The sequence below is a fragment of the Oncorhynchus gorbuscha genome, unplaced genomic scaffold, assembly GCF_021184085.1.
Source record: "Oncorhynchus gorbuscha isolate QuinsamMale2020 ecotype Even-year unplaced genomic scaffold, OgorEven_v1.0 Un_scaffold_149:::fragment_2:::debris, whole genome shotgun sequence".
NCBI lineage: Eukaryota > Metazoa > Chordata > Actinopteri > Salmoniformes > Salmonidae > Oncorhynchus > Oncorhynchus gorbuscha.
In genome coordinates, this window is record NW_025744746.1 from 40,497 (window position 1) to 59,720 (window position 19,224).

A 19,224-nucleotide genomic window follows, 5' to 3' on the forward strand; every position below is an offset into this window, starting at 1 on the left:
AAGAAAAATGACAAAATTGACATGGGACAATGACAAACACCTCTGCACTGCTACGTCCTCTTGGATTCAAGAGTGGGATGTGTGTGAGCATTCATGCTCAGAAAAGCCTCCAGATAACCTCTCATTGTAAGTAAGGTATGTATGGAAAGGTATGAATAGGAAGATTAACCAGTATGTTCTCAAAACTACTTATCTTCAATAAATGTTATGTCCATGATGCTGATGTCATGCAGGTGTCAGGCTTTAGGTTAATAGGTAGAGTGTCCATGGATGGGCATAGACCAGACCTAACATTGTGTTGGTAACACTGGTCTTCACTCATGGTCTTGAGGAATGGACAGCATCTCGCGCTGAAATGTCCACTCAAGACAATAACAAATATTCCACACATTAAAACAATTATACATTTATACCTATAACTACTGTAAATAACGTAACATCACAGTATAGCTCATTGTGTTGTGATGGGACTGGAAAGGAGAAGAGGGCACACAGACAAACACTCACTATCACCCATAGATGCCACAGAGACTAACAAGGGGAATGGTCTGGGAATAGAATCCTCCTGACTTATTACTCTGATCATCTCAAACAGACAACAGAGCACGAGGTCATGTTCCACCATGTAGTAACGCGGTGTAGAAACAAGGCCAGAGAGCGACAGACACAGCACAGACATGGCGTAGGGGGTATGAATCAAACGTGGGAGAATTACTTATTAGTCAATATGAGGCGGATACTGTGGCTTTTAGGGTACTGTGAGAGAGGGGGGAGGGGGGTGGGGGGGGAGGGGGGCAGCCCTCACTAATGAATGAGACAAGAAAAACCTTGTTTAAAAGGACAAATCAGATCAGAAGATTTCCAACCCATTAGGCGCTACTCACCGAGAATGATAATAATGATAAAAGACGGTCAGGCCTCTGGACTTCTGATAGAAAACAGTGTTGTCTTGGGAGAAAAGCTTTTCCTGGAGGAGAATCAAAGAACAGTTCATTTTCACTCTGACCTTCAGGGCTCCGGGCAGCCAGACAAGGGCACAAACAGATTGAGAATTAATTGGTGCAATTAGCATTTTGTGATTATAAGGACTCCAGATCAATACGCTATGCAAATAGCAGTATTGATGTGCTGCAGAAACCTTGTTAATTGTGTTTGGCGAACAAACAGGCCCCTGTGTTACTATTCCATAATGGAACAGGAGACACGGCCGGGCTCAAACTGCTGACCACTTTAGATGCATGAGGACGTACAGCACTCTTCTCTTCTCTCCTCACACCCTCCATTCCACCCCCAACCCTCCACTCCTCTCCACCCTCCATTCCACCCCCAACCCTCCACTACTCTCCACCCTCCATTCCACCCCCAACCCAACACTCCTCTCCACCCTCCATTCCACCCCCAACCCTCCACTCCTCTCCACTCCTCTCAAGACACTTAAGGAAAGTTTCAGAGTTTGATAGTCTTGTTTGCCTTTAAGTTGTCCATTTAGTGGGCCTTTGAAGAGGCCCTGCTTGAAGAGAAGAGTGTGGATGCAGCTGCTTCTCTGTTGCTGTGATCTCTCCAGTAGCCTGCTCTCATTTCAGGTTGTGGCAGATTACACAAATGGCCCTCTCCCCCGTTTCTTTGACTGTTTGTTTCAGTACAGGGGAGCAGGGATGGCCATGCGAAACACAATTGAAACGCTCAACGCAGACAGCCATTCTAATGAATTAGTTTCAGCTTTATTGCTATGGACTGGATTTTCCACTCTCGTTATTAAACCGCGTTGAAAATGCACTTTCATTTCAGATAAGTACCAGTAATCCTGTTTGCGGTGCGCAGTAGATGAAGTTAAATATAATTTAAGCAGAAACGGAAACTGGTGGAACAATGTAATCACTGAAAGTGAGATTGAAGTGATGCTATTATTGTTATCATTATTATTATTTTCATTATGAGAGCTTACTGCAGTGTAGAGAGCAGGGATGGGGATGGCAGGTAGCATCGGTGAGGGGAAGAGAAAACCCACTCTACCCAATAGCTATCAGAGAGATCCAATAAATCATAGCTCACTCAGCACCAGGCTTTTTCATATTGCCCATCTCACTGTTTGTCCCTGTGACAATGGCTTGCAAATGACATTCTAGGGCTTACTGCCTGCAGCCTACTGGAAATCCACACATCCACAAAGAGCTGTGCACATTGCAGAAAGTAAAGTACCATAGTAAAGTGCTACTGTTAATTACATGGGGTTAATAAGACGAGGGAGCAGTTAGCATGGCCTTAGCGGTACAGTGTAGTCGTAGCATTAGCCATGGCCGTGGCGTAATGCTCGCTTTTGTCTTCTACCCACATAGGAGTGCTGCCCCACGTTTGCTAAGGACTCTGGGAACAAAAAGAGAACTCCCCGGTGACAGTATGGCAGAGTCATGATAAAAAGGTGCAAATATTAATCCTGCACTGCTTTATTTTAGTCACGGCGTTTAACAAATAGAAATTATGAATATTAAAAGAGAATTACAGAGCAGTGTTGAATAATTTAACACTTCACCCCATTCATTAGGATGGAAAATTAGGTTCTCAACACAAAGATTACAGGTAATGTCATAAAATGGAACAATTGACATGTTATTAGCCATTTGTTAGCATGCTAATTGCCCTTAATTCTTTTCATTTCTGGGCTGTGCTCATTGAAAGCATTAGCATTAATCCCCTGGTGATGAAGTTAGTGTTAGGAATGGGAAGCACTCGAAGCAAGTACAGGTAGGGAAGAGAGTGGACACGACATTTCACATCCATGTTTATTAGACCATTTTACAACAGGGAATTATCTCAATAATAATGCAGCTAGTCTTACTATTGATGTACTGTGGGTTCTTTTATGACAGATATGCAGATATATGTTAATGTGTTTCCTATACAGGTGAATATGCCTCCTATGCAGTCCTTTTCTCTGTGGCATAATTGATCTAAATACTGTATCTAGCAAGTACATTGGACACAAAAGTAGCCTAGTACAGGACCGACTTATACATAGGCCTATCATCTGCATGACAAATAGCAAATTCTTGCCCATAGTACTTTCCTCCTTATCTATTTGACAGTAAAGATACAAAAATCGCATAATAAATGGGATCATTTGAAAGTAATGGGATCATTTGAAATATGTGCCCGGTATCATTGGTCATGATTGGACGCAGAGTGTTTCACACACCTGGGGTGCATCCAAAATGGCATCCTATTCTCTGTTCAGTGCACTACTTTTGGCCAGGGCCCTATGGCTTGACCATATGGGCCCAGGTCAAAAGTAGTGCACTATATAGGGAATAGGGTGCCATTTTGGCCACACCCTGAACTCCTGCCAGAGTATGACCCTGTGGTCCCATCATCATGAAGAATCCATTCACAGAGTTGAGGTCCTCCTGATGAACTTCCCTCCCTACTGGATCAATCCATGGCTGCAGTCAGGAATCTACAAATCACCACTCAATAAATCAGCCAACACATGGAGATGCAGACCAATCCACATGTAAACAGCAGTGTCGGGAAACAACATGGACTGTGCGGTTAAAGTATTTATAACTAATGTTGAACGAAACTGGCTAGACAAGAATACAAGCATCCTGCTTCGTATGATGGTAATGATGATGATTATGATATTACAGTAATGATGGACCAAAAATTATTATATAGCAATAGTACTATTATCACTAACACTACTATCACTGATTATATATATATGACCAATGAGAGTAGTAACGGTACCAAGGCTACCAACAACAAACAAGCACTCATGTCCATCTTTTGTCAGACTGTAGAAAGCAGGTGAAAAAATACACAATGGGATTGCCTTTTCAGCCGTGGCTCAAAAAGACCTTGTCAAGATTGATGTCTTCCCTGTAGCTCTTGAAAACTCTAGTTAATAGTAGGGGAAGACTCTTGAAATTAGAATCCACTTCTTGCTAAAAGCACCAGCCGCGAATTGAGGACATTAGAGAAAAAACAGAAAGGTCCATGTCATTTCTATAGGGTGGTGAGACACCGGGAGAGGAGAATAGCCAATCTGTGCGGTGTAATGGATATGTCAAGAGTTTCTAAATCATAGGTGTCCAGGGCAGAGAGACAAGAAAGCCAAACATAATGTCATCCTTTAGAGAGAAAGAGAGAGAAGAGGAGAGGGGGTGGGAGACAAACCAAAAAGTTCAAACAGATGCAAGACAGAGGTCATGGAGTATAGGGTTTACATTTGGGCTAAAACTTAAATAGTATGAAGTGTTTATTATTTTCCTGTATGCTGTTACTTACTATTACCTCCCTGGCATATTGGCTTGTGAGCATTATGGAAATGAAGTAACGCTACTTTGCTTAACAATAACACACTGACTTTGAATCCTCTTACTTAAGGTTTGATTGCTTCTTGACGGTGGTTTTAAATGAATTGTGTTGAGGAGTGATAAAGAGCTTATTGTCAGGAATAAAAGCCCAGAGCAATGAAGAAAAGCTACACATGGAGTGGCCAGACGATACAGGCTATTACGGTGAGGGAATGGTGTCCTTGACTGCCAGGACGGCTTAGAATTTTATTTCATCTTGTTTTGCCGGCTGCTGACAATGATGCGTGACTCTGGCACTGGTGGAAGAGGGCAAACATGAGAACCATTTTAGATCTCATTTACGTGTGTGTATGTGTCTGTGTGAGTCGCGTGTATTAGCAAGCGTGTATGTATGTGTGTGTGGGTTGCATTCAGTGAGGTGTGTGTGTACGTGCACGTGTGTGTACCACACTCAGACTGACCTCTTGAAGTCTCACGCACCTAAGCCATAAACTTAATGTAAATGAACACCGTGGAGGACTGAGGGACTCTGGGAATTGTTGTTTGTCTGCCTTGTAGAGAGGACGGTTGAGTTGTAATGGCTCTCCAGTGTGTTCAGAATGTGGACCTTCTATTCCTCGGCAGTTTGAGGCCGTCCCTTTGTGCTGTCTCCATGTTAGTTTGGTTGGCTGCTTGATTTGAGGCTAGCACATAGTGCATTTAGAGGTTATCATTGGTTTTGTCAAGGTGAGTCAGTGTCTTGATTGTTTATAGGCTCAACCCTGGGCAGATGTCTGGACTGGCTGGAGCCCCAGGGAGAAGCTCCTCTCCACTGGGTTCATCCTCTCTGTAGGCAGACCTCTGTCAGAGGGGATTCACACCAGATATAAATGATTACACCACCATAAACGAAGGCTGAGTTAATTGGTCTTTTAGGAATAAGAAAAAAATATCCATTCAAGGGGGGGAAAAAAAAGTCTGTGATGAAAACCTCACAGAGAGAGACAGTACGTTTGTTAAAGGCAGCAAGCATCCCAATGAATTATGCAGAGCTACAAAACAAAAGGTAAGAAAACACCCAGTCTGAATTTGTCTCTGAGTCAGGCTGCCAAAAGCCTTTACTCTTTAAGTAAAGTATATGTCCAATAATTATCATGTCATCCTGTGTGTTTTCAAACTTACAGGAAATAATGATCCTGCTCCAAAAAAGTGCTTGAAAAATAGCAGGAGTAGGACATTTTGTTCTGATTGGTTCAGGCACCCCAGACATCCTTTTCAAAGAGATTCGGCCAGAGCCTTTCTTCCTCATAAACACATTGAAGAGAAATCTGTAGGATTAGAGGACATTGCAGAGATGATCTTGATGCTGAAGAGGTCCACTTGACCAGGATCCCCCAGTGTCCTGCTAAAGTCCTCTTAGCTGGAGCCTTGGCCACAGACAGACTCAGACATCCCAACCAAACCCCCAGCTACAATCACAGCTCCAGCCCCTCTCATTTGAAGCCTCATCATCATCCACCTCCCCAGCAGCAGCAACACCCCCAGCAGCAGCAACACCACCAGCAGCCCCAGTCTAAACCCCAGCCCTGTCCCCAGTCTCCAACCCTCCCTGTCTGCACCCGACTGGAACTTTATTTAATGAGTGAAGTTTGGTGGTGGATATGTGGGGGTCCCACACCAGGCTGGGGAGAAGCAGCAGAGGAAAAGCTTTCATAAAGCATGGACGAACAAATGGGATTTAACACACAAGAGGCTCTGATGGCCTATTAATTCTGCTTTGGCTTGCTTCCAGAATGAGACAGCCTCTCTCCTAATACATGGCTAATTTCTATCAGAGGTATCAGGAGACCTTTTCTTTCCTGGGCAGGATGCATCCGCATAACTTTAATGGATTCATTCAAGGGCTACGGCACGGAGACATTGATTAGACTGCCTCAGAGGCCCTGCTGCTAGTCGCCTGACATAGGCAGCAAATGAAATGTGACCTCCGGTAAACAGGCCTGAACCACCCAGCCCCAGAATAATCCATTAGCTCAGAACCTTTCCCAATCCCATTTCATTAATGAAGTGATTTGAAAAGGGGGCTGCTGCAATTACCAATTTCTGAAACTGAAAATTCTGGAATTCTAGCAACGAGAGAAAAATCGAACACATAATGAAGGGTAAAATATAGGTTGTTGAAACCCTTGAAGATGGGGTGGATATTCCAGCATTAAAACAGGATGGTCCAGCTGTAAACACATGCAGATGTGGAAGAACGAATGTGGCGGCTTGTGGAAATTGACCCACTAAAGGACCTTTTTTGGGCTGGATAACCAAAATATTTGTCAGCAGGAGAAAAGTCAATTTATTCATAATTTGCCAAAGTCAAGCAATGACAGCAGGGGAGAGAGAGTTAATCAATTTGCAGTGAAATGAAAAGCAGAGGAGGAAAAATTCTATCCACTTTTGTCTGATGCATTGGGGATTTAACAGCAGGACCATTCTGTCCATGCTACACTTACAGGTTTACAGAACTTAATCAGAAAGCTCTTCAAATCTGGTCTTTGAGATTCACATATAGTCCACCCCTGTCCTTTTTAACCGCCATCCTTTTGCCCAGCAGGTTGTTTGTTGTTTATACTACCACCGTTTATTTCCCTTGAAAAAAAGCTTCACCTTCCTCCTCAATGTCAAAAGAAAGACAATCACAGCATCACTGGTGTATATGTATATGTAACATAACTTATTTTTCTAATATCATTCATTTATTCATTTTCAATTAATAATTTATAATGCGACACACAGTTGTATGCAAATGAACAATTTAATTTTAATGAGGTTTTAATGACCAAACAAAGAATTAGTACCCGGTGTGGTGTGTGCATGTAATTTGCTCAGGAATGAATTTCAGAGCTTTGTTCAATGTTTGGGTAGAGCACATCACTGGTAATTCCACTGGCTGAGTCCACCTTATGCTATAGCTGAATACATGTATAGGAAGACATGTGAAAGTCATAAGTCAAAAACATTGACACAGTTTTCCTATTGTACTAGGTCAGTTTATAACAAGTGCTGTGCTGAAGAAATAGCAGTGACCATTACAACCAGCGTGAACATAACAATCATGAAGGCAAAATAGAGGCCCTGCACACGTTGAATTAGTCACATCACTGTTCCAGACAATGGAAAGCTCCACTAGCAGCAATGTCCTACACATTCTAACGATTCCCATTGCTCTGGGAGGAAAGGCAGGCGGAGGGCTTGATGCCGCTGGACCCAAATGGCATTTGATAATGGCTTTTTTCAGCAAACCCAAAAGACATTGTTAAGATTTACATTTTCAAATATGTGCTGACCTTTTTCCCCTCCTCTCCTCTGTTCGCTTGTCATCAGGCCTGTAATTGAATCAATATATTTCCTGATCAGCCCCGAGATTGAATAAGGTCACAGGAAGCCATGTGTGGACATTAAAAATCATTATTCTACTCAAATTGAGCAGAGATGGCATAGACCATTCAGGGTTCAAAATGAAATTCTATTAGAGTCTATTACACTTTTACAATTATAGAGACGTTCCAATATTACCACGGGAAATGAAGTCATAATAAAAAGCCCAGGGGTGTATTACAAAGAAATGTCCGTGCTATTTTTTTCTGACTTTGAGTCCCTTATTGAAATGATGAAGAGAACTTGGTGACTTTCCGGTCACTGATAAGTGACCTTGGTCATGAAAAATAGAGGAGACTTTCAGTATAGCTCCATTTTCCTATTTGAAGTTATGTCTATACTCCCCTTGGCTACCAGTTGCAGGCAAAGTTTCCTTCCTCCACAACGTGTTGTAATAATAGTGTGTTTACCTTTAAATCGATTATCCTTACAGGCACGTTTTCAGACAAGTGTTATTAGCTGCAAAAAACGATTATGGCTTTTACTTACATTGAATTATACATAAAACATTTTTGCTGAGAAATGGTTCCTGCTGTACCTTATGCACTGTTCTGAATGGCAAAACAGGCTAATTGAAAAGCCAAATGGAATTGTGCAATTGTAGGACAATGACTAAATCCTGTTACCACATCATTCCAGCAAAAAGAAAAGGGAAAATTAAATATATCACACTATTAACTGAAAACTTTCAGTTTTAAACTCTGGCAAATAATGTCCAACTATCAAAGCAGGAATTAGATAAAATTCAATTTTTAATTGGCTTAGTTATTGAAATTAATAACACTTATCAGCAATCAACTTATCAACTCTGCACACACGGAGAAGAGAGATACCGAGAAAGGGAGAGAGAGAGAGGGAGAGAGAGAGAGGGTGAGAGAGAGAGAGGGCAATAGAGAGAGAGAGTGTGAGAGAGTGTGCGAGAGGGCGAGAGAGAGAGAGCAAGAGAGAGAGAAATCTGCAAAGCAAAGCGAGAGAAAACTATTCCTTCCAGCTTAACATTTATGAGGATCAGTCTACTAGTGCCATTTAGTTTATATGTTCATAAATGAGCACTGGGTCTGTCTTTCTCAAATGGGAAAATCTGTCTTGTGTCACATGGGGAGGATGACCTGTGTCTGGACTGTAACATACATCTGCTAATGTGGAAGAAGATGCTCGCCTCGCCTCCTCAGTTGTCATGCTGATGTTTCACACTAACTACAGCTCCTCTGGTCAATTAGGTGTGATGGCTACAATGTCTGCAGTGTTCCTACGCTCCTTAAACCCCAGTCAAATGACAGCGAACAGGGAAATTTGAGCGACTTGGAATCGTTGCCGGGCATTGCAGCCATTATCGCCGGGTGAAAATGGGCTTTCATCTCAGGTGGAACAGAGTCATTGATAGACTACATCTCCGCTGTGAGCCGGCCCAGTTAAAGTCTGCATAAAGAGAGGGATGCTAATGAAACAGACCATTTATACCTTCAGTTCCACCCCCACCACTCCACATTTCTGGAGCATTAAACATCCAAGTGGTACGTTTATGAAACACGTAATGACAATCTAAATCAGTGGAATGCTCCAATCTACCAGGATTAGTGGTTTTGATGTAGTTCAATACGTGATGACATACTTGTCTCCTTATTAACAGCTTCAGAAGTCGTCCCTGAAGAAGCGGGGGAGGGAACTCTCTCTGCTACAGTACGCCACAGACCTCAGCTAGCAAATTAGGGCCTGTGATAATCTATTCAGGAGGAAAAAAAGGGAGCGGGAGACACTTGGCCTGTCAGATCTGTCAGGTAGAAGAATGGAGGGTTATTTCATGTCTCCTTAGTGGATTTTTTACTTTAAGGGTTTCTTTTCTTGTCTCCTCTGTAAAACTCAGTGCACCACTTCCTCTGCAAGGCCCATATTAACCAGCCCAGTACAAAAGCAGTGGGATGACAATAATCGTGGCAAGTTTATAGCTAGGTGCGTTCTGAGCCCTCTCCTGTAGTGTTGCGGACAACACTACAGTGGTAGGCTTGATTACCAACAACGACGAGACGGCCTACAGGGAGGAGGTGAGGGCCCTCGGAGTGTGGTGTCAGGAAAATAACCTCACACTCAACGTCAACAAAACAAAGGAGATGATTGTGGACTTCAGAAAACAGCAGAGGGAACACCTCCCTATCCACATCGACGGAACAGTAGTGGAGAGGGTAGTAAGTTTTAAGTTCCTCTGCGTACACATCACAGACAAACTGAATTGGTCCACCCACACAGACAGCGTCATGAAGAAGGCGCAGCAGCGCCTCTTCAACCACAAGGGGTTGAAAACATTTGGCTTGTCACCAAAAGCACTCACAAACTTCTACAGATGCACAATCGAGAGCATCCTGGCTGGCTGTATCACCGCCTGGTATGGCAACTGCTCCACCCACAACCGTAAGGCTCTCCAGAGGGTCTGCACAAGGTCTGCACAACGCATCACCGGGGGCAAACTACCTGCCCTCCAGGACATCTACACCACCCGATGTCACAGGAAGGCCATAAAGATCATCAAGGACAACAACCACCCGAGCCACTGCCTGTTCACCCCGCTATCATCCAGAAGGCGAGGTCAGTACAGGTGCATCAAAGCACGGACCGAGAGACTGAAAAACAGCTTCTATCTCAAGGCCATCAGACTGTTAAACAGCCACCACTAACATTGAGTGGCTGCTGCCAACATACTGACTCAACTCCAGCCACTTTAATATTGGAAATTGATTAAAAAATATATCACTAACCATTTTAAACAATGCTACTTAATATAATGTTTACATACCCTACATTACTCATCTCATATGTATATGTATATACTGTACTCTATATCATCTACTGCATCTTTATGTAATACATGTATCACTAGCCACTTTAAACTACCCCACATTACTCATCTCATATGTATATACTGTACTCGATACCATCTACTGCATCTTGCCTATGCCGTTTTGTACCATCACTCATTCATATATCTTTATGTACATATTCTTTATCCCTTTACACTTGAGTGTATAAGGTAGTAGTTTTAGAATTGTTAGGTTAGATTACTCATTGGCTATTACTGCATTGTCGGAACTAGAAGCACAAGCATTTAGCTACACTCGCATAACATCTGCTAACCATGTGTATGTGACAAATAAAAATGGATTTGATTTGATAGGTTCATGCTAAATAAACTTGCTGCTTTGTGGCAAGCCATTATACAGTACATGACACAACCAGTTGACCAGACCAAGAGTATCTGAGAAGGGTCTTATTATCCCCATAACTTTCATCCCACCCAGACATCAGGGGCAGTGTATTCACTTCCACCCTGTATACAAGATGTTACTAATCCACAGCTGTTGTCTGTCTGAGACACTGAAGCCTGTGGGCTCTAACAGCTCTCAGACCAGCACTGGTGCCTGCCCTCCCCAAAGACCCCGGTCACCTGTCCACACATGCACCATTAACTGAAAGCAGAGCTCCAGTGTGGGTATATTACCAGCATGTCAAAGGATAGGCTCTCAGAATGCATTAGCAGGTGACTGGCAGGCATGCAGGGGGACTAAGGTCACTGCCTCGGCTGCCTCGGGGGACCCAAGGAGGTCATTCATATCATATCACTTCACCCACACTTACTGTGGAGATGGTGCAGACAGTTAGGCTACTATTCCTCTGTCACTCCAGCACCAGCAGCCCATCCATACGGAAACAGTAAGGTGTCTTGACTGGGATGCTAAGCCTGGCTGAGGCCCTCTTCTCCCCAGCTTAGCAGGATGGCCCTCTCCCTCTCCCCAAGTTTGTTAGGGGCCCGATGGTGATGAATGTCTTTTCCGTTGTGTGGAGCCCCTTGTACTGCTACAGCAATGCCAGATGGAATGAAAAACAGATTAAGGAAGCAGGCAGCCGGCACCGTGAGGATGTTTGGCTGGTGGCTATTGAGTTATCGGCCGTTTTCACACTTAATGAAACAACTTATAGCACTGCAGCTTACTAAATATTCCCCAGACACTGGGCAGAGCATCAGAGCTGCCAGGGCTGAGAAGTCGACATTAGATTTTAATTAAAAACAAACAAACAAATTACCAAAAGAAAGTGGAAGGAAATGTAACTCTCCATCCAAGCAGAGTGAACTTTGAACTCTTCAGGTCACTTTTACAAATCCACAATGAACTGTGGCACCATCTGAGTTAACATGGTTGAGGAGATGACAGGGTAGCCTACACACCCACATGAAAAAATACTATAGTATTCTATGGTTAAATACTATAGTATTCACTGTAATGTGTTTGCGAATTTTACTGTAGTATTCACTGTAGTTTTGTAGACATGCCTGTAGTATACTGTAGTATTTACAGTTTACTAGAGTCTAAATACTGTAGTAAGAAAAAAATGGTAGTATATACTAACTATAGTCATTACATAGTCAATCGATCCCTATCCCAGTCCGCTGTCCCCACATGCTTCACGAAGGCAACCATTGTTCCTGTTCCCAAGGTAACTGAACTAAATGACTATCGCCCCGTAGCACTCACTTCTGTCATCATGAAGTGCTTTGAGAGACTAGTCAAGGATCATATCACCTCCACCCTACCTGTCACCCTAGACCCACTTAAATGTACTTACTGCCCCAGTAGGTCCACAGACGATGCAATCGCCATCACACTGCACACTGCCCTATCCCATCTATACAAGAGGAATAGCTATGTAAGAATGCTGTTCATTAGGGCCTCCCGGGTGGCGCAGTGGTTAAGGGCGCTGTACTGCAGCGCCAGCTGTGCCATCAGAGACTGTTAGGGAGGGGTTGGCCGGTAGGGATGTCCTTGTCTCATCACGCACCAGTGACTCCTGTGGTGGGCCGGGCGCAGTGCGCGCTAACCAAGGTTGCCAGGTGCACTGTGTTTCCTCCGACACATTGGTGTGGCTGGCTTCCGGGTTGGATGCACGCTGTGTTGAGAAGCAGTGCGACTTGGTGGGTTGTGTATTAGAGGACGCATGACTTTCAACCTTCGTCCCTCCCGAGCCCGTACGGGAGTTGTAGCGATGAGACAAGATAGTAGCTCCTAAAACAATTGGATACCCCGAAATTGGGGAGAAAATTGGGGTAAATTTCACACAAAAAAAAAAAAGAATGCTGTTCATTGACTACAGCTCAGCATTCAATACCATAGTATCCTCCAAACTCATCATTAAGCTTGAGTCCCTGGGTCTTGACTCCGCCCTGTGCAACTGGGTCCTGGACTTCCTGACGGCCACCCCCAGGTGGTGAAGGTAGGAAACAACATCTCCACTCCACTGATCCTCAACACCTGGGCCCCACAAGGGTGCGTTCTCAGCCCCCTCCTCACCCATGATTGCATGGCCATGCATGCACCCCCTCCAACTTAATCATCAAATTTGCATTTGATAGCTTGACTACCAAGTGATAGCTTGACTACCAACAACGACGACGAGACAGCCTACAGGCAGGACGTGAGGGCCCTCGGAGTGTGGTGTCAGGAAAATAACCTCTCACTCAATGTCAGAAAAACAAAAGAGATGATCGTGGACTTCAGGAAAAATTGACTGGACAGCAGTGGAGAAAGTGAAAAGTTTTAAGTTCCTCTGTGTACATATCACCGACAAACTAAAATGAGGCTGAAAAAATGTGGCTTGTCACCGAAAACTATCTTTTACAATCGAGAGCATCCTGTCGGGCTGTATCACTGCCTGGTACGGCAACTGCTCCGCCCACAACCACAGTGCACTCCAGAGGGTGGTGTGGTCTGCACAACGTATAACCGGGGGCAAACTACATGCCCTGCAGGACACCTTCAACACCCAATGTCACAGGAAGGCAATAAAGATCATCAAGGACAATAACCACCCGAGCCACTGTCTGTTTACCCCGCTTCCATCCAGAAGGTGAGGTCAGTAGAGGTGCATCAAAACTGGGACAGAAAGATTGAAAAACAGCTTCTATCTCAAGGCCATCAGAGTGTTAAACAGTCATCACTAGCACAGAGAGGCAGCTGCCTACCTACAGACTTGATATCACTGGTCACTTTAATAAATGGAACACGAGTCACTTTAATAACGCCACTTTAAGAATGTTTACATATCTCGCATGACTTATCCCATATGGGTATACTGTACACTGTATCCTTCACTATCTATTGCATCTTATCCGCTCTGTCACTGCTCATCCATATATTTTATATTTATATATTCTTATCCCATTCCTTTACTAAATTAGATTACTAATTAAATTACTAAATTAAGTTAGATATTAGGTTTTGTTAGATATTACCTGTTAGATACTGCTGCACTGTCGGATCTAGAAGCATAAGCATTTCACTACACTCGCAATAACATCTGCTAATCATGTGTATGTGACCAATAAAATGTGATTTGATTTACTGTAGTGTTTTTGTGGACTGTAGTATACTGTAGTGTTTTTGTGGACTGTAGTATACTGTAGTGTTTTTGCAGACATTACTGTAGTATTTACTATAGTGTTTTTGTTTTATTATCTTTGCTTGGACATAGCAGTTGGGGCTTTGTCCTTGAGAAAACCTACTGGCCATAATACTCAAAAGCAAATTTTCCATAACCTGTATGTAGGTAGGTCAGAGACCTGAACAGACAGTTCAGAACTTCTGCTCTTTTCATAACATGTAAGGAACACATCCCACATGGTCTATACTTGGCATGTACGTTTCTCACTTATGGGTGGGATATGGGGGAGGGGAATGGGCAGTGTATATGCAAATCTGTACTTTAGTATATACTTTAGTAATTTATGTAGTATTTTTGAGGACATTACTATAGTAATTACAGTAGTGTTTTTGCAAACATTACTGTAGTATTTACTGTAGCGTTTTTGTGGTCTGTTGTATACTGTAGTATTTACCATAGTATTCTACAGTATACTACAATATTCTATAGTAAGTACTACACATGATTGTGGTATACTACAGTGTGTAGTATTCCACTGTATTGTTAAGAGTAAATGAGTGAAGAGGTGTGGAGTCAGGCGCAGAGAGCAAAAGATGTGAGAAAAACAACACGCTTTAATGTCCCGGAAACATAACATGAACAAAAGTGAAAACACAAATGAACAGAAATATAAACGGACAGCGTGAAACCCAAATGCCAACAAAAATACACTCAAACAAGAAAACAGGCGAACAAGCCCGCACGAAACAGAAGCGGGCTGAACAGACTATATATAACCCTATCCTAACAACCAAACAAGAAACAGGTGCTACCAATTAGACAGAACTAAACGAACACAGAACAACGGATCGGCGATAGCTAGTAGACCGGCGACGACGACCGCCGAGCGCCACCCGAACAAGAAGCGGAGTCACCTTCGGTAATATTCGTGACATGTATACTACAGTTTACTTCAGAATTCTATAGTAAGTACTGTACTGTAGTATTCTATATTCTACACTGGATATCAGAAGGCAGCCAGGAGAAAGAGAATGAGAATGAGAAGTTTAGAGTCAATCAAAGAGAACGCAGCCTCTACATCAACAAACACGTTCCACAAACCCGGCCATTAAGACTATACCACCTGCTCTGATGTATGATTTGATAATCAACCTAATCTCTTTAACCTTCACTGCAGGGCACTTATCATGAGCACATCAGATTGCTTTTGAAAATCATATTGAGACGGGGCAAGAAATCATTTGCCTTTCCTTTTGTTCATGCGAATTTCAATGGATCTTTATTTTCAAGGCTACACGTGTCCTTTCAGGTGTAAATGGTTGTGTGAGATGTTCTATCATGGTTGATGTGTTCTCTGGAGATGCTAGATCTTTAAATAGAACTAGAATCAGCCAGGCAGCTCATTATGCCCCTTTCTGTTTATAATGATGTTTCCAGAAATCTATCCATCGCTCCACTTTGTATTTAAACTTCTCCAGAATTGCTGGGTTCAACAGTTTCTCCTCATACAGGCCAACTCCTTATCGTTGCTTTAATTTTCTCTGTGCCTCCAGCACAGCACATCCAGCTTTGAAGGCTATCCTCTCCTCTCAGGGGGGAAGAAAGTTTGTTTTAGCAGTATCGGTTTTAAACAGGACCTTAATAGACATTCTGTACTAACACTTATGGACTTTTATCATTGAAATAGATATGTATTATAGGAACAAGAGCATTAATATTTGTGCTCTCTCATCACTTTGTGAAAAAAGACAAATGATGTCAGAGTGGAGGCGATGTAACAGCTGCAGTAGGGGCTGCTGGCCTCCTATCCAGGCAGCCAAACCAATGTAGACCATAGCTTCCAGGGGCCCTTCCTCCTAACAGCCTCCTTCTCCCTCTGGATTCTTGCTCCTCCAACTGCACACATTGCCTGCCTTGTTCCTTTCATTTGAGTTTGACCCCTGCTTTCCTTACTTCCGAGTGGGCTTCATTAAATGCCTCTCTGGCTCTTTCACAGCCCTCTCTCTCCCTCACTAAGTGGGAGAAACGTTACAAAAGGAAAGCTTCCAGTGCACAATCCTCAGTGGAGAGGGTGACCCCAACATTAGGGAGAAAAAGAACCTGAGGATAATAGCAAATGAAGCCAGGGGCCGCATTAATGGGTAGACACTAGCTCACCAAGTTCTGGGAGCTGCTTAAACTGACAGACGTGTATATTAATACTCAGCACTTTTAGTGAGAGTAGAAAGAAATATGAATATTCATCCTCATTTATATTTCAAGGCATTTCCATTCCTGCGGGGGCCGGGCTAAGTTTTGACCAATTTCCATCCCCATTACGGAAATGACAGCTCTCACTCCTGGGCCCTGACAGAGGTCTGCCCAATGCACAAGAGGTCCTGTGAGGAGGGAGCTTGCGCCCGTTCCCAGCTGTCCACAAACAGAGGAAAATATCCAATGGAATCTGTGAGAATTTTTAATCACACAAAGGGCCTGCTAATTAGGCAGCTGATGGGGCATGGAGAGCACAAGGACGAATTCTTTAAACAAAGGACTGGAAACTTTAGGAGCCTTAATTACTCGGGCAAAGAGTTCATTCCAGAACTGGAGAGCACATCATTCCACTAATGAGACCAAGTGGCAGCACATATTAGTGAGAAATAATGTGGAAAGTTCAATTATATTGTGCTTTTGGAGCCTTTCCCCCCTTCTGTTGCCTGCTTCTTATGCACACACATGTAAGACAAAGCCCAGGCCAGGGGAGGAAGGAGGCAGAGGGTGGAGGACACGGAATCGCTGGCACCACGACTTCGTTCTTCCCGTGTAGCTTGGCAGGATTGATCGTCTTAATTGCCCATTAGAATGTTCTCCTGTTTGAAAATGAATATCATTATGGCCCCCGGACTTGGCCTTCGCTGGAGAAAGTCTTATTGCAATTTTGTCATTCAATACCGCGTGTCTAGAATTCTAAACACACAATTGACCACTAATTTGCAGTAACTGGACACCAGCAAAACCATGAAAGAAGAAGCAGAAACAGACTTAATCACCCTGCCCTCGTTACTGAGAGGTACAATTATCTTCTATCTTTTTCCTTTCAACACGAACAAATATTATTTATTAAATGTATTTTATATTATATTTATTTTTATACATTTATTATTAAAACTAAATACCTATACATACAGGCCCGGTCTCTTGGTTACCAGGAACAAAGAAAAACAAATCACCAAACTCCAAACGGCTGTCATGGATTCAGGCCTCTGGGAAAACATTTCTGATGGAGTCACAGACCAAGGATCAAAGTTCCTCTCACAGTAAGGCATTTGCTGGGCCAATACAGTGTTGACGGTTGAAACGATATGGTGATTATACTTACATTGTAACCGTCTAGTCGTATAATAAAGAAAATACAAGAACCACCAATGAAAGCTACCATGCCAACCATGCTGCTACTATGGATCTGTGTCCCATGTTTTGTACTGGGGCAGAAGTCAGTTGGAGGAAATAGTGATGCACATGTCTTTACAGGCCTCAGATGAGGTTATTATCTCAGTGTGTTATGAGAGAAGTTGGTGGGAGACATTAGGCCCACAACCCAGCTAATAACATTAGTTACAATGTTTAACTCTGCTGAAACCAAGTGTTTCACAACAATGTTGTGGTAAATAATGGAGAATTACAATCAAATAACGGGCCACTGAAAGGGTAATTTATGCATCTTTCACCTACGTAAAAGATTGTGTTAAAAATCCTAATGCCCCACGTCAGGAGGTGCCTACATACCAATTACAGCATGCAGGAAGCAAATTCCCTGTGAAATAAAACAGCTAATGGGAAATAGAGTGCGGCAGGCAGGCAGTCAGGAGCATTCCTCTCTGCTAGCTTAACTAGCACCAGGGGGAGAGTCAGGCAGGGAGAACCAGTGAGAGACCACAGCTGGACATAACCTACTGTAGCGCGGTGGGGCCTAATGCACCATCTCTAATGAGATGGAGGTAGATGTGTCAGCCCTCAGAGACAACCTGATCACCACACTCATGGTCAGGCTCTTCACTTACATTACATTTCTTTATAATGAAATATAGACGTAGGCCTACTATATATATATATATATTTCTCACAATTCTTAACCTATCCATTAGGCTCTGTATCAGAGCACTCACAGTGAGTGGTGCAGTGGAAGTCCAATATATTCCATACTTGACTGTAACATGCAGTATGAAGTCTATTTTTACTATAGTCCTTACGTACAGTATATCCTTTTACAACATGTGCATCAGACATGAAAATACACTCACCCTAATGTGCATGTTTTCCAAGGACAAAAACACGTAATATAACAGGGAGCACGCCAGTTAAACCAATGCATTTAAAAAGTGTACGTTTGAGACCGCTGCTTCTACTAAGTACTGCATCCCTCCTATTGAGAAAAAAATAAGCCCTTAGCTGGAAACTATCTGACATTTCTAAGATGAGTCACTAATGTGTATGCTCTTCTAGAGCCCGTTCCACCAGCTCCTCACACTGTCTAGGTTAAACGCATATGAGCTGCGTTCACAGGCCCTCGTTCCAGCTTAAGATACTGTATGTTGGGAAATGAGCAAGAGCTTGACCGTGTCCTCCTCTATACCCATCGCCTGCCTCTCCAGACATCCTAACCCAGGAGAGTAGACTGACCTCAGAGTTAGGGAATCTATCGATTTCCTCCCCGGCTGCTGTCTTCCTCGTTGTGTTTGTTTCTTCTCGTATATCACACTCATTTTATTTCCAGGGAACAGGATCAATAGAGACGCGTCTGTACTTGCTTGTTTCCAACTCTTTGAAAACACAAAGTTTCACACCCTTAAGCACATCAGCGGCTCTGCATCATTTATCCAGTGGTTGAAATGATTGACGAGTGTAATTGTGCGTGAGGGCTGCTGTAGAGAGAGATAGGCTGACTCTTCATATGTATATTTGTGGAGCAGTCTTCAGGGCTGTCAGGAACTAGGCAAAATATCTCCACTATATCGATATCGACCTTTCTAACTTTCAGTTTGTTAAGAAGTCACTTCAATGTGAATGGAAGACCTTCATAGTTTCTACCTGGAGACTT